Genomic DNA, 16,980 nt, shown 5'->3' on the forward strand with positions numbered 1-16,980 from the left:
AATAAAGTAGTCAAGGTGCAGCCTGAGTGCTGAGCATAGGGGTACAACCCCTTCCCTGGGCTTGCTGGCCACACTATTCCTGATACAGGCCAGGATGCTGTTGGCCTTCTTGGCCATCTGAGCATAATTCCAGCTTATATTCAGCCAGCTGTCAAACAGGTAGGTCCTTTTTCACTGGACAACTTTTCAGCCACTTTTCTCCAAGACTGTAGCATTGTGTGGGGTTGCTATGACCCAAGTCAGTACCCAGAAATTGTCCCTGTTGACTGTTGTTTGTTTTGGTTTTTTTTTTTTTTTGGTAAGATATTTATTTGTTTATAAATATGGAGAGAGTCAAGGATTCTTCTCTTTGTGCTGCATGTTTTATTTAATTCAAAGCATTTTTAGTGGTTAATAAGGTATGTTAAAACAAAACAAATCAATCTAAGCAAGCAAACTAGCAAATAAATACTAGAACAATCAGCAAATACAGTGTTAGGTTCACATGGGATTTTTCTAAGAAAAAAAGTTGTAGTTTTCCCTAGACTTTCAGAGCCTCTAATTTAGGAAGGCTTTGTTTAATTTTCTGATTTTTTTTCCCCCCAGTTAGGTTTATTCATTGCAGGAGACAATAGCTTTTTAATAGATAATTCAGCTAGAAAATAGGTAAACATTTTAAGGACTAAAGAATCATCCTTAAGCATTTAATCGCTTAAATTTCTGTAAAGAATCTATTTATTCTAACGAGCTCTTTCTAGAGACCAATTTGAGCTTGTTGCAACTCCTGTGGCTGACTTAAATCAGTGAAGTCAACCACATTCTATTAGCAGCACATGACAACAATGCAAGTGTACCATAAGTAATAACTACAATTAGGTAATTTAATTCTTCTGCATAGTCAGGCTCCTGTGATTCCTACATTCTCATGTCATCTGTATAACCCACCTATTTTATCACAGTATCACTAAGGTTGGAAGAGACCTCATAGATCATCAAGTCCATTTTGAGTCACTGGAAGGATGTGTGGAAGTTCCTTAACTTTGAAATCTTGATCATTATACCACTTCAAGATATGAACTCCTATAAAGATAAAGGAAAATGTAAAAGTATCAGCTTGATTGACCAGAAATTTTAAACTGGATGTTATCACAGCTCTAGTGGAGTTACATATTAAAACAGATGTCTCAACCTAAATATTGACACTTACATACCTGAGCAGAGATAAAGATGGGAATACTTGTAGTAACAGTATATCGCAATGTATATATGTTTTGGCTACATTGTAAAGACAATGGTTATCGTTATTATCTACGACACAGCATGTCTTAGCTGGGATCAGTTTGCTCTTATACATGTGCAAAAAGACTTAATTTCATTTTTCAACTAAGAGATGTAGGGGTAGGTCCAAAACTGAGGTAAACTCTTAAACTATCCATTCAAGTTCTGACAGTCTTCATCAGCTAAGCGGCTAACCTCTACATGCTATTCTTGCTTGTGTCGCCAAATGTTGTACAATCTTACCTTAGAGTCAGCTTGCAAATTCAGTTCCAACTCATGGGATGTGTTTAGTCTCCTGGTATAGAAAATTACTTAAGAGCCTGGCAAATGCTACATCAGTGCCCAAACTTCAATCACTTTTTGCATTCGCACGTATGGACAATAATGTAACCTGTGAAAAATTGATTCAGAGTTAAAATGAAGAATGGAGGCTACACTGGCAGAGAAAAACGTGTGACCACTCCTATGCAGATACGCACAGCAACAGGAAAATAGTGTTAAATTACCACATTTTCCAGAATGTAAGAGATTTAAGGCAAGAAGGGGTCAAATCCTTTGCCTTTTTTCATCCTTTTTCATTCTACCCTCCCTCATATTTGCAGGTACCTGCTCCAGGCAGGGCTCTACTAACCCATCTCTAATTAATACTTCACCTAATCTTCTTGTGATACTGCTAATTGTTTGCAAACAGGCGATTTAATCAACACTTTGCTAACAGGCAAATCTTTATTCTCTCCGCTGTTTTGTGCTTTGACACAGAGAGAAATGAGGCAAATATGTCCCAATTGCTTTGTTTCCATGTAATTTAACAGCAAGACATTATTTTCTCATAAGAGGTGCTTTGAATTTTTACTGCTAATGAATAAATTAACTAAAAAGGTTAATCTGCCTACATGTTTATGAAACATTATGGAAATTGCTCTCAAAAAGATTTAATGGTAATTGAAAACAATTGTAAACCATGGTACATTTCACTTGGTTTTATTTTTTTTTTCTGGAAGTATCCACATTGCACTTATTTTAAATTTTACAGATGTGTAGGTCAAGAGATCACTTTCATAAATTTAAAGTAAAAGAGGCTTTCTTAAAAATTCTCTGCTTTCCAGATTCCCAGCACAATGGTTATACAGCTGACAGTAAACCAGTGAATTGTAAAGCTACTAAGGCAAGCCAAAAATATTTTTAGTACACATTAAAAAAAAAAAAAAAAAGACAAAATGTTTGCCATACCAGTCTTTTTACAGGTGTGGTGTAAGATCTACTATCCACTCCAGAGCAGTGTGTGTCCATAAGAGCTGAATTGTGTAACTGATGCATACAGCAAACTCAAAGTCTATACCTTGAATGACAACATTCTATACCTTGAATGACAACATTTTAATGCTTAAGTCTATCAGTGTCTACTCAACAAGAGAGCATTAGATCTGGCCTTAGTAAGACGAGATGTGTTTAGAAGGCACAGTTCTGCTTTTTTTGTCAACTAGTTGATTTTGTAAGTCATTGGTGGTTTTCTGACACTTCCCACATCTAGTTATATGTCTCCCATTCTTTAGCCTCTGGTGGGTTTGTCTTTCAGAAATGTCACATCCTTTCCCCTGATAATTCTAAAATGAATTTGTTTGATCAGAAATCTGATTAGTACAAAACACATACCTCAAAGGAGATCATATCAACACATTTAATATTGGTAATACTTCCCTTTAATAACATGAAGTTCATAATTTGGTGGTTTTTTGTGTGGCCGTTTGAGCTGATCCTCTAGCTCAGACATAGGGGAGAGATGAACATTCCAGGGATAGGCCACATAAATGGCAACAATAGATAAATTAATATAATTTCATTGGAGCATCAAGAACTTAATGTCTAGAAGCACAGTTTGTTCTTCCCCTTCTCCCGCTGGCTTCTGCTGCTGCAGCTTCGCCTATCTTCCCCGGCTGCTGTTTTGGCTACTGCTGCTTCTGCTGCTTCGCCGCTGCTTGACCCTCCCCCATCTCCCTTAAGGTTATTGTATTGTTTTTTTCCCTTCCTTCTCTAGTTATTATCTCTCTTTACATTGTTATACTATAAGGAAATACAATTTCATCTTTCCCTGACTTTCAAGAAAAGAAGGGTTTTGTGTTGTGAGTTTTCTTCCCGGGGGAGGGATCAGCCCAAACCCGGGACAGGATTCTTTTGGCACCCAACGTGGGGCACGAACCCACTACCCTGGGATTAAGAGTCCCATGCTCTACCAACTGAGAACATGTTTCTCATGTTTTTCATGTTGTTTTTGAACAAACTGTGCTTCTAGACATTAAGTTCTTGATGCTCCAATGAAATTATATTAATTTATCTATTGTTGCCATTTATGTGGCCTATCCCTGGAATGTTCATCTCTCCCCTATGTCTGAGCTAGAGGATCAGCTCAAACGGCCACATTTTGTTTTTTGTTTATTGTTTTACAGAAACAAGTGCACCATGAACATTTTGGAGGTTCAAGAAGCTGATCCTCTCTTTCAACATAAGTAGGTTCTTCCATTTCCTACATTGTAAAGCACTGGTTTGTCTGTGAATATAAATTAGAGAAGACTTAGCTACTCAGAGTCACAACATCTTGTTTTGACAGGTGGTGAGGATTGCTGGCATAGTTCTGACTTTGACAACTGCCTCACACTTATCCAGGAGGACAGATGCAAAAATCAATGTGTCCAGGAACCAAGCTTCTCATACAGTGGATAGACAGACCTAAAGGCTTTCTTTAATACACAGGCCTTCAAGTCTGGGCTATGAATCACTACTGAATAACTTTTCTCCAAAAATTTACATTTCTACTTTTCGCCATGTCAGAGAGATGTCATATGAGAAAGCTTTCTTTCAGCAATTCTTTTCACAGAATTGGTTTGGAGCCAAATTTTCACAGTTCTGCTTTAGTGGCAAAAAAACAGCCAATCATTTTTGAAGTTTCAAGAGAGGGCAGAAAAAACGAAGTCTACTTTTTGCTTGAAATCCAGATGATTCTCAACCGAGCATGGAGGAACTTGTCATCTGGTCACTCCTTCCCCCTTTGAAACTGCCTGGGAATCTGGCGTAAAAATACTCACCTGCTTCCAAATCATGAGTACAATTTGTGGTTTGTGGTTTATACTTCATTTTGTTGCAGTAGGTGCAATATATTGCCTTCTGTGCTTTCCCAAGTCAGTTGTGTCATTAGTCATTTCTGGAACAATGTAGCCCAAGAAGCAGTTAAAGGTTTTAAAATAAGTACTGCTCAGATCACGAGGATTGTTTTCCACTCCATTGCAGTGTTTAGCACAATTCAGAGGCAAGAGAGAACACAGTCACTTTCTGTCTGAAGACCTGAGCAGAGAACCAGAGCAATTCACTGATTTTAGCTGGAGACCGAGGAGAGGTTAGAGAACTGGTCAGCACACAGCAGAGAAGTGATCTCTTGGCTTCTAGATCACCCTTCCTCCAAAATTATTTCTACTCCCAGTAAAAAGAGATGCAGACAGCAAACAAAATATGTTAGTGTTGTGTTATACAGTTGCAAATAGATAGCATTTGCCCTCAAATATTTTGTAAGTCTGAACTGAAATGTTAGACTATCCTCATCAGTTCAGAGCTGCTTTACCTGCAAGGCCTCAACAAGCCAAATCAGTTGACTAGGATTATTTAGTACTAAAATGCTATTTTTAAAAAATTAATATCTTGTTATAACTTTGCAGAAGCAGGGGGGAAAAAGAAGGAAAAAAATTAACTTTTTTGTGGTGCAATTTCTATGATTCAAAAAATGTGTAGCACTTGGGATGTTTTGCTTTCACTCAGACTTGAGAACTCTTATGCCAAGCAATGTCCAAGGGAGAATTTCTACCTGGTGTTATAATGGGAAGCCTGGCAGATTTAACACATTACTTCAATGTTTGCCTCAATTAAATCTCATTTCTGTGGTTATTGGACACATTTCACATAGTCTTGACCATCAGACCCTTTTAAACTTGCATTGCTTCCAAAGTTACCCAGGACATTATTATTACAGAACGATTTAACAGTCTCCAGATAGAGTACATTAGTGAAGTAGACAAAACTCTAGATACTTAAAATATATGATGTATATTTTTATAGGGATTAGCAAAGTGACTTGAATAAAATAAGAACCACCTAAGGTCCAAGCTTTGTTTCCAGGATTGAAATTGATCAGATAAATTTCCAGTAATTTAATTGGCTCTTGCTTATTCTTGTTTCATTCTTACTCATACCTCTCACAGGCTTCCTTCCATCTCAGTGGAATATTCCTTGAAAAAAGAGTAGGTGTAAACTGAAATGAAGTAAAAACACTTTTCAAAGAGGACATTCATAAATATGCTTGACACATAAATTAAATATTTCTAAGTATTTGGTCCTTATTTGTAAATAATAGTCTCGGTTCAAACACAAGTAGTGATATAAATGAAGAAATTCAGATTTCTAGAATGAGAATTAAATTGTAATCTATATAATTTGCCATTAAAAAGAATACAGAATGTGAAACTGTACAGTACCTACTTCTCTTTAATTTGAGGAGGTCTGATCAGCTTCACTCTAACCAGACAAATCTGATAGGCAAGACTGGGCACTAGACAGAATGTGGAGTTGTACTGAAATTTCCTAATTCTGTGAGCAAACCCAACTCACATTTCTGTACCTGAGTTTAGAGCCTCATTGCTATTTCTGTTGAGTTCTGATGAGAGTATTTGGCTTTCATGCAACAGTTCTATAACCAGAAACCTATCATGGAAATTTTCCTTCCTGAGAACGCTCAGAGTGGGGACTCTCCTACTTCCTGGATGATGATAGGGATGGAGAATGACATCTACTTTAGCTTAGCATCTAAGCAATCTGACTGAATTTTCATTTCTGCTCTAACACCTAAGTACACAAACACAGGTTAGCCATTGTAGTGTTAGATATAGTGGCAAACTTTTCTTTAGCTCAGACATGAGACAGAAACTTCTTGCACTGTGTAGCGTTCAAAGCCTACAACTGGATTTCACATTCTTGTAAAAAAGTTCTTTTTGCCTTGCTTGTAGCTAGTTTCTCCTCTACACCACTCCAACTACATTTCTAGATTCAGCTTCCATAGACCTAATGATATGGCCCATAGTATTACAAAACTGAGGTCATGGTATAGAAGTGTAACTTCCCAGAACAAGTTTACAGACAGTCAACGTATGGAATTTAACACTAGCTTAAAGTATGCAATTAGGCACTTCTAAAAATCTGATGTGCAATTAGTTAGCATTTTACAGTAGCAATCAATGCAAGTAAATAAAGCTAAGATTTCAGTGTAATCATGTATTGGCAAAACAAATACAGGCTGATGTTCTACACCAGAGTCATTTCTTTCTGCTATTGATTTCAAAGGAAATTTTGCCTGTTGACCTACATATGCTGTGTTGCATTTAGCCCATTGAGATTAATGGCCATATATAATGGCATTAAATCAAGTGATCATATTCCAAATGAGCAAAGAGTGAATTCTTATTTATGAATACTTATGTATTCGGGAACCCATTAGCAGTCTATTAATAATGTTGGGTCAGAGAAATAAATTTGGAACTTTGGACTTGTGTTTTCCAGGAAGTCAGACCCCCAGAACAGTCCACTCCACATGTGCCAACCCAGGGTAGTAAGGTGGTTTGTTTATTGGTTGTTGGTTTTATTTTTTTTTTTTTAAATTATCATACTTGATATTTAGTACAAAAGTAGGTAAAGGAAAAACAGAAGAATCCATCACCTTGTAGGTGAAAATTTTCAAAGGAAGTTACATATTTGTTTCTGATTTCCAGGCGTCTCGAAGTGAAAGTGACAGACATGACTCACTCTTCACTTCCCAAATGTATCAGTGTGAAATCTAAACAAAACAGTACTGGAAAGGAACTTTGCTATGATACTCTGCACCTTCTCCATCACCCCTTGTGGACAAACGTTTTTGTAGAGCACATAGCAACAGGACAAGGGGTAGTGGTTTTAAACTAAAGGACGGTGGATTCAGATGAGATAGAAATGTTTTGCAGTGAGGGTGGTGAAATGCTGGAACAGGTTGTGCAGAGAGGTGGCAGGTGCCCCGTCCATGGAAACACTCAAGATCAGATTGGTATGGGGCTCTAAGCATGTTGAAGATTTCTTTGCTCATTGAAGGGCAGTTGGACTAGATGGCCTTTAGAAGTCCTGTTCACCAAAATCTATTCTATGATTCTTCAGTATGACCTGACTGTCTTTCACCTTACAAGATATTACCCCTTTAAAGAAAAAGTCATTATACATAGATCTGACAGAAACTTGCCACAATGTAAAAAAAAAAAAGCATCAGCAATATTAAGTGTGTATTTGAGAATACATTCCTTCAATACATTTTATAGTGCTGTGCCTGTAATCACAGAGTTTCAAAATAATTGCTGCAAGAGGGAATTTTAAATTGTATTTGTATTTGTAATATTCCTTCCACAAACGCAGTCAGCTGAGCGTTATCCACATTCTAACGAAGATCACCCAAGTATTAGCCTGGCATAAAAGTCAATTGTCCTTTATTTTAACTGTTTTTTTTCCTATGTACCTCACTTGCAGTAGCAACAATTAAAGATACAGAATATGTAGGGAATCAAAAAGACAATAGTGGAAAGACAACACTGAGAATGCACAGGAACACAGTAGTCTCATATTCCAGTCCGGTTTACATTCCAAGATTACTGTGCTGAACTCTTCATCGGTTTCTGTTGGTGTCTAGAACCTAAATGGCTCTAGGGTTCAGTTAATTTTTGAAAGTAAAATATGTGTGAGGGATAGAGCAGGAATTATGAGATTTTCATAGCCACCTAACAGTAGGTTATTTGATTTTCCTGAAATTCCAGACACAAAGCAATTCCGTTCTCATTGTAGGATGTTGCCCTGCAGCTTGTATTAGGGCTGCCACTCTGCTGTTTTCCTTCTAGTGCATACCTATGTGTACAGTATAGTTCTGCTCTCTGAGGTTAAATTTTGCCTATTGTACAACCAAGACCCTAAGGGCTAATATACACATTTGAGAAAGTATTATTCCCAGCTGTATGATTAAAATCTTGGTTTGCTGTCCCACTTTTGTATGTCTTCTTTCTCTGAAACAAATTATTTCAATAATGTTCCATTTAAAAGACTACTCCAAAAAGAAATGGAAATTTAATCTCTGGATAGCATTTTTGGATGAATGAAAAAAAATGGAAATAATGGAAACAAAGATCAATAACTTTTTCTAATCTACAGTAGGCATTGTCTGCATGATTGAGTGCTGCAGTCAGTACTAGCAACACTGATATCCAGATTCATCATGCATATGAGTTCAGTTCAGATACACAGATTCATCAAATCTGATGTATTTGACACAGCCAAAACTTCTAAGATTAAGATTATGGAATCCTGTCTGCTGTATTAACCTAAACAGCCCATTAGTATTAACAGTGGTGCTCAGCTAGGTCCTTTTACAACTGTTTAACATACATAATACTTTGTATGCTCTGTGTCTTACGACCCAGCAATAAACAGAAATTAACCGTGCCAAAACAATGTGAAAGGTTAGCTTGCACTACATAAATGAGGCTAAATCATACACAAAAGAAACATGATGAAAGATATCTAACTTTAAGATGAAGGGGCAGCAGACATTTGACAAATTCAACTGTAGTACAAGACAGGGCAAATGGTGCATGTCCAAAAATGAGTGCCTTACGATATTCAGTATTTGCCAAGACTATCTGTAATTCTATCAGTGATTGAACACACAAGTTTTCCTATCAACCAGAAGTTTAGTAAATCTAATCTAAATCAGAAGAAAGAATGAATTAAATGTTTCAGGCTTTTTTCTATGGTCCAACAATTGTCCTACTCTGATAATCCAAAGCTTTGAAGATGTTGTGGGTTTTTTTTTCTCTCCTTTTCTTTTTTTTTCCCCCTTCTTTTTTATTGTATCTAAGTGAGCTAATCTTTTTGTAAAGAATTCTGACAGGTTATGTTGTATCATAACTACCTGAGGGGTGGTTGTGGCCAGGAGGAGGTTGCTCTCTTCTCTCAGGTGGCCAGCACCAGAACGAGAGGACACAGCCTCAAGCTACGCCAGGGGAAATTTCGGCTCGAGGTGAGGAGAAAGTTCTTCACTGAGAGAGTCATTGGACACTGGAATGGGCTGCCCGGGGAGGTGGTGGAGTCGCCGTCCCTGGAGCTGTTCAAGGCAAGATTGGACATGGCACTTGGTGCCATGGTCTAGCCTTGAGCTCTGTGGTAAAGGGTTGGACTTGATGATCTGTGAGGTCTCTTCCAACCCTGATGATACTGTGATACTGTGATATGTTATTGGATGTTCCTATAGGATTGTTCTTTAGGAAACCATTTCAGTGTGAAAAAAAAAAAGAAAGTTCAAGTATATCAGTCATTTTGATTAGCATTATTTCACAGTATCACAGTATCACCAAGGTTGGAAGACACTCATAGATCGAGTCCAACCCTATTTCCTTGAGTTTCTAAAAAGTTTATCTAAAACCACACTTACTGATGTGGAAAGAATGGATTTTATTGCTATTTGAAAACATTTAACTTAGTCATGTATTATCAAGAAATAACATTGAATACTTCCCAGATAAGTATTTATTGTGTAATATTGTTGATTAAAAGCAGCATACATTAAATGTCAGCTGTAACAGCAGTCTTATGATGGAATAATGGGAACTCAACAAACAAGCAATTGAAATATCTAAAATTAACATATTTGAAGAACTGAATAAAGTGGTTTTTGTTTTTGTTTTTGTTTTTTTTTTTAAATCTATATAAACTAAGAAATTACTTAAAGAAATTTGGTTCTACTGACTGAAGGGAATGTAAAAAGAATAGCCTGGAACAAAAGCTAGATTTTCATTACAGTTTTTTTTTTCTTTTAATTCAGCAATTTCATGTTGCTACTTTTATAATACCAGATCTTTGTAGAAGTTTGTTTACAAGTTGAGGTTCCAAATTTGTATTACTTCAAACTACCACAATTGATTCTGTCAAATAGACATATTTCATTCTAAAACTGACAATCCAGACAAATATTCTGGTAACTTGTGGACATGTAAGTTTTCATGCCATTCTCTGTCTGACAGAATGATATAGAAACACAAGTAGAGTTACATAATCATTATAGAGGTCACCTTAGGGCCACTTTTCACTTTTACATTGTATCTCTCTAGTCCTAGGACAAGTCTTGTTCAACATCTTTGTCGGTGACATGGACAGAGGCATTGAGTGCAAATTTGCTGACGACACCAAGCTGTGTGGTGCAGCAGACACACTGGAGGGAAGGGATCCATCCAGAGGGACCTGGACAGCCTGGAGAGGTGGGCACAAGCCAACCCCATGAGGTTCAACAAGACCAAGTGCAGTGTCCTGCATCTGGGTCAGGGCAATCTCAAGCATAAATACAGGCTGGGCAGTGACTGGCTGGAGAGCAGCCCTGAGGAAAGGGACTTGGGGATGCTGGTGGATAAGAAGTTCAACATGAGCCAGCAGTGTGCACTTGCAGCCCGGAAGGCCAACCAAATCTTGGGCTGCATCAGGAGAAATGTGGTCAGCAGGTCGAGGGAGGTGATTCTCTCTCTCCACTCTGCTGAGACTCCACCTGGAGTACTATGTCCAATTTTGGAGCCCCCATTACAAGAAGGATGTGGATGTGCTGGAGCATGTCCAGAGAACGGCCACAGGGATGATCAGAGGGGTGGAGCAGCTATGAGGACAGACTGAAAGAGTTGGGGCTGTTCAGTCTGGAGAAGAGGAGGCTCCAAGGTGACCTTATTGTGGCCTTTCAGTATCTGAAGGGGACCTACAAAAAAAGCTGGGGAAGGACTTTTCAGAATACCAGGGAGTGACAGGACTAGGAGGAATGAAGATGGGTAGGTTCAGGCTGGACGTGAGGAGGAAATTGTTCAACATAAGAGTGGTGAGAGTCTGGAATGAGTTGCCCAGGGAGGTGGTTGAGGCCCCATCCCTGGAGGTGTTTAAGACCAGGCTGCATGAGACTCTGGCCAGCCTGATCTAGGGTAGAGCATCTGTGCCCATGGCAGGGGGATTGGAACTAGATGATCCTTGTGGTCCCTTCCAACCCTGAATAATTCTATGATTCTGTGATTTTACTTTCCCTGATCAAACACACATAAAGTTTCTTGGAATTTAGGATTTCAATCAAGTCTCTAACAGTTCAGGTTCTCGTTGATATCAGACTGTTTCACATGGATTTAACATATTGTCAAGGTTAATCATGCAACTTGGTTTTAAGATGTAAGGAAAATGTAATCTTAAGATAACATAGCTGTGGATTTCACCTAGTGTTTATAAATTAGACTATAATCTAAGATAAGTCATATACCTCTAAGTGAAAGACACTATATTGTCTTTTCCCCCCCTTCTTTTTCCCTCAAATCTCCTTTACCCTTATTATTAGTCCATTATCTTTTCTTACATTAAATTATTCAGGTGCCTTTGAATCACTACAATAATTTTTCTGCTGGCTACTATTCTCTGCCGAGTTCCATTGGGCTGGCATCTCATTCTGTAAATCGAGTATGTGGTAGAATCTCACTTTCTTTTCTGTTACACTTCTCAAAAAAACACCCCTATTTTTCAAAAGGTTCAAGCTCTGTCACAGAGGTTTAAAACTGTCACCTCTCTACAAAACAAAAGTACAGATGTTTTGAAACTTTCTAGCTTGGAGAAAGCTAGAAAGCAGTTGTGACAAGAACTCAGGTTTCCTTATTGTTTTTCCATATGCTATGTGAATGTTTCAGTCCATTTCTGTAGGTTTTCTTTGCTCGTTTCCTACTGAACACAGCGTTATCAAACAAACCCATTGTATTGCAACATCCTATCTTTCAACTGATAAAGTCTTCATCGTACAGAACTTCCACTGGACAAGAATCCTCACTGATGTGCAGAATATATGACACAGGTTTGATCTGTGCATGCAGATTTTCCTGGATCAGAGACAAGACATAAACACAAGACCTTGCATTTGAGATAAGTGGATCAGCTGATAAGAATTGGTTAAATGTTTTGCAGAATATAATATTTTGAGAGTATTATTTGATATATTGGAGGAAATGGTGTTCAGGAGTATGCGAATGTCACACAATCTGGTTAGAATCTGCTACTGATACACACGAAAGCACACCTCACTTTTGTTTCGACTTATTCTTGACTTACACTGAAGAAAGCAGTACAAGAAAATAACTGAAGCAAAGTGACTATGATAGAGTGTGATGCACCTAATCACAGGTATGCCACTTCACTTTACAAAGTGTCAGGTGCCTCAGGAGACCTCAGTTTTCCAAAGAGCTCATTAAAGTGAAACCAAGAATGAATATGTGACCAGAGCACCAGCCAGAATGGCTGTAAAATCAGTGAGTAAAAATTAGACGTCTTGGGACTCAGTTTCTGTATAGTTTTCCCAGTGCAGTAAAAAAGAGGAAGAAGATTGTCCTTGAACCGAAGCACACTCAGCAGAGATAGCAAGACAGTTGTGAACACGAACACTTGATCCGTGAATATAGCCTGAGGCAGCAGGATTTCTTCAGCCAGGGTGAGAGAGAGCTGTGGTGGGTTGAGCTAGCAGCAGCCTGAGACTGCCTAGAATCAACGAGAAGAGGAAGGGAAGGGAAGGGAAGGGAAGGGAAGGGAAGGGAAGGGAAGGGAAGGGAAGGGAAGGGAAGGGAAGGGAAGGGAAGGGAAGGGAAGGGAAGGGAAGGGAAGGGAAGGGAAGGGAAGGGAAGGGAAGGGAAGGGAAGGGAAGGGAAGGGAAGGGAAGGGAAGGGAAGGGAAGGGAAGGGAAGGGAAGGGAAGGGAAGGGAAGGGAAGGGAAGGGAAGGGAAGGGAAGGGAAGGGAAGGGAAGGGAAGGGAAGGGAAAGGGAATTTTCACAGCACCGGAGAATCAGTAGATGAGAGACAACGTAAGTTTAGACAACAGATGTTCAGCTTAGATGTAAGAAGAGGACAGTCAGGCAGTAGGACAGCCTGATCAGTAGCTGCTCAATCTCTGGTCTTGGTTTTCACCTAGATCAAACCCTGAGACTTGGTCTGGCTTCATAGCCAGAATTTGCTGTGATCGAGGGATTTGACTAGTGACCTTAGGAGGTCCTTTCCAAACTGAATTATACTATGAACCTGCCATATTCCTTTTCTTTGAAACTCAGATGGACAGCTGGCTTAGGAAATTAATTTCTAAAGACCATATGAGAGCTATGGTACGTCACTGTTGAGACAAAGGAGACAAATGTTGCATATGTAAATTAGCAATCATGGAAGAAAATCTAGGGAAATTAAATTACAAAATACATTATATATATATATTTTTTTTTCAAAGAAGTCTCAGTACACAGCAATAAACAGTCTCAAAATCCATTCAACAGCTCGAGATTCCTACAAGACACTGATGCATTGTACTTATTTTAGATTACCTTACACTTGACTGTAGATGTACTTTGTTTTGCATGTATTAAAATATATTCAAATCTTAAAGAGCTGACAATCTCAAATGTCAAGAAGGATGAAAGAATATTACACCACTGGTAGGTGGTTGAGACACTGAGACATTACATGGAAATGAAATTGCTCTCATTTTACAGCAGAGGGGACTGATCTCAACTTCTCTAAAGCACAAGAAAGTATCCTAATGATAATATTTATGCTTTCTTTCCAGTATTACCTATGGCTGTATAAAACAAACTACCTTGGCATTGGTTAATGCCCCCTATTAAACTGAGATTATTGTCAATGCATGTGTACCTACTCCATGTATAATATCCACTTAAATTTTTATATTGCACAAAGAGGTGCATCCTTCCCTTTTGATGCATTTAGGATTTACACACATAGTTCCCGTTAATGTTTAAAAGGAGTTAAACACATAAATCACCTCCCCTTCCTCAATTATTGATGCTAGAACCAATGTAAAACTGATCTATCTTTCTTTCTTTCTTTCTTTCTTTCTTTCTTTCTTTCTTTCTTTCTTTCTTTCTTTCTTTCTTTCTTTCTTTCTTTCTTTCTTTCTTTCTTCCTTCCTTCCTTCCTTCCTTCCTTCCTTCCTTCCTTCCTTCCTTCCTTCCTTCCTTCCTTTCTTCCTTCCTTTCTTCCTTTCTTCCTTTCTTCCTTCCTTTCTTCCTTTCTTCCTTCCTTTCTTTCTCCCTTTCTCCCTTTCTCCCTTTCTCCCTTTCTCCCTTTCTCCCTTTCTTTCTATCTGTCTTTTTTTTTTTTTTTTTTGAGATGTAACATAAAGGTGAGGAGAAAGTTCTTCACTGAGAGAGTCATTGGACACTGGAATGGGCTGCCCGGGGAGGTGGTGGAGTTCGCTGTCCCTGGGGCTGTTCAAGGCAAGGTTGGACGTGGCACTTGGTGCCATGGTCTAGCCTTGATCTCTGTGGTAAAGGGTTGGACTTGATGATCTGTGAGGTCTCTTCCAACCCTGATGATACTGTGATACTGTGATAAAACGAATACCTGCTTCTAGAAAAAACAAGAAGTGAAAATTCTTCTCTTTCAAACTAATTACTGTCTCATTTGCTTTCTTCTTTATTCACAACCTTTTTCATTTTTCCCTGAGTGGCAGAAAGCATAAAATAATAATTAAGACATTTCTTACTCCACCTAAAATTCCTACTTGAAGCATGGCTTTACATTTCTTTCATATTTGTAGAGTTTGTAATGAAATATTTCCTTGCACAAAGTGTTTCCTCTGAACCATTCGAGCAGAAGTTTATGCTGTGCTCCACCGAGTTTCTTTTTGTCTTCCATTCATTAAATGTGACATTTTCCCTAAAACTTATTGATTAAAATCCTATACTCTGCAAGTTTAGTTACCACCTCCTTTAATTTCTCAAGGAATGTTTCAGTCTATTCTGGTTTAGCAACTGATTTTATGATTTTTCTATATGAGACAACAGCAGAGAATGGATTTTGCAGCATACTACTGGATATCATCCTTTCCTCTTGCCTCACACATTTGTGTGCTGCCTACATATATCTTTATGAGAGTTTGGGGAGCATGCAATGCCTATAAAACAGTAGATACTCCTGAGATTTACATTTATAAATATCCATTTCCATTTAGGTAGTCCAAACTCAGAGAGAATTTAAGTTCCATATAATATCACTTATCTCTGGGTCTGGAAATGCCAAAGGCTGTGCTGATACTTGCAAAGAGAAGAAGTGGTAGAGATGATCAAGCGATCAATGCATTCCTGGTATACAGGAAGGTCTGGAGTATTCTTTAAGCACAACACCACATGAGGAGAACCTTATAGCTCTGCCATGTAGATCTTTCTGTAGTCACGCTTCATTATGTATGTAACATGGATAGATCTCCAGCCCTGTCTGAAAGGCATTGTAGATGTATCCTTTTATTCTGTAACAGGAACAGCTTGCTAATATATTCCAGAAATTGTTTAAACTAAAACATGAAGAAGCCTCAACAAGAAAAAAAAAAGGCACCATGAGACACTGTACAGATGAATTGAAACTTGAATTCTAGATAGTTGGTCTCTAGTTCCTAGTGCAGTTAAGGTCATAATGTGCCAGAAGCTTTTTTTGGAGATATTCTGCTACTGGTCAGCTAGATAAGTAGCATGTTTTCTTCAAACTATCTGAGCTTCAAGTTTAATCCTTTGCTGTTCTCTCAGGATCTTCAGGTTTCTACTGATATTGAACCATTTCTTACAAACTGGCACACAAAAAATACCCAACCCACCAAAAAACTTCTAAAAGGTCATCCAGCTGATAAACTCTACTGAGAAAGGTGAACTTGAGCTGATTTGTAACATATCACTATATAAAAGGCAACAGAGTAAGTGAATTCAGCTGTCACTTGTGAAAAGGAGTTTTGGTGTCACTGCTTGAAGGTTGAACACAGAAATGCTCAGTGCTGATTTAAATTCTTCAAGGCTATGACATGTTAGAGAAGGATGGAAAGGTATTATCAGAAAAACCTATGCAATAGCATTTATGATGCAATGACATGTTTAAGAGGATTTCTTTTTCTCTCAACCAGCACAGCAAAAAAAGATAAATCAGACCAGGCCAGGCAGATCTCTAGGTATTTAAAATATTTAATTTCTGATTATGTTTTGAGATATGTCAGTTCATTCAAAAATAACCAGAAACAAAAAAAGAATAGTGCTGTCCTAGCTGATAAAGAAGTAATTTTCACCAATTACTCTTTATATTCATAGGCATTCTTAGAACCTAGATGCTCGTGCTGGGAATTTGGAGCTGGCACCATAACGTGTCAGGTGATGTTTGCTATTGCTGCTGACCTCCAAGCCTTCCAGGAATTCTGGATTTCCACAGAAAATCTCCAGCCAGAAATTAATGCGACTCAAATCAAACAATACTGAATAGTCATACTGGCAGTTGCGCACAGAAGAAGCTATGATGCCAATAAGGAACAGAGCCAGCAGAGAATCACAGAAACAAATGCTGGTTTAAATATTGTCCCTAAAGATTTAACAAGTTCTTTTACCTGGGAAAGATTATGCCTATTTTTTATGAAAATGCTTTTTTACCAAACCCAGTAGAGTCCTATTAGTTGTTCTGCTTCACATAACCCAAACATCTAAGCACTTATCCATTTTCTAGGATTTATTCTGAACTACATCTAAATTTCCTATTTAGAGCATGAGCAAAATCAGAATCATTCATTTTTTGCCTACATGTGGGTATAT

The sequence above is a fragment of the Pogoniulus pusillus genome, chromosome 1, assembly GCF_015220805.1.
Source record: "Pogoniulus pusillus isolate bPogPus1 chromosome 1, bPogPus1.pri, whole genome shotgun sequence".
NCBI lineage: Eukaryota > Metazoa > Chordata > Aves > Piciformes > Lybiidae > Pogoniulus > Pogoniulus pusillus.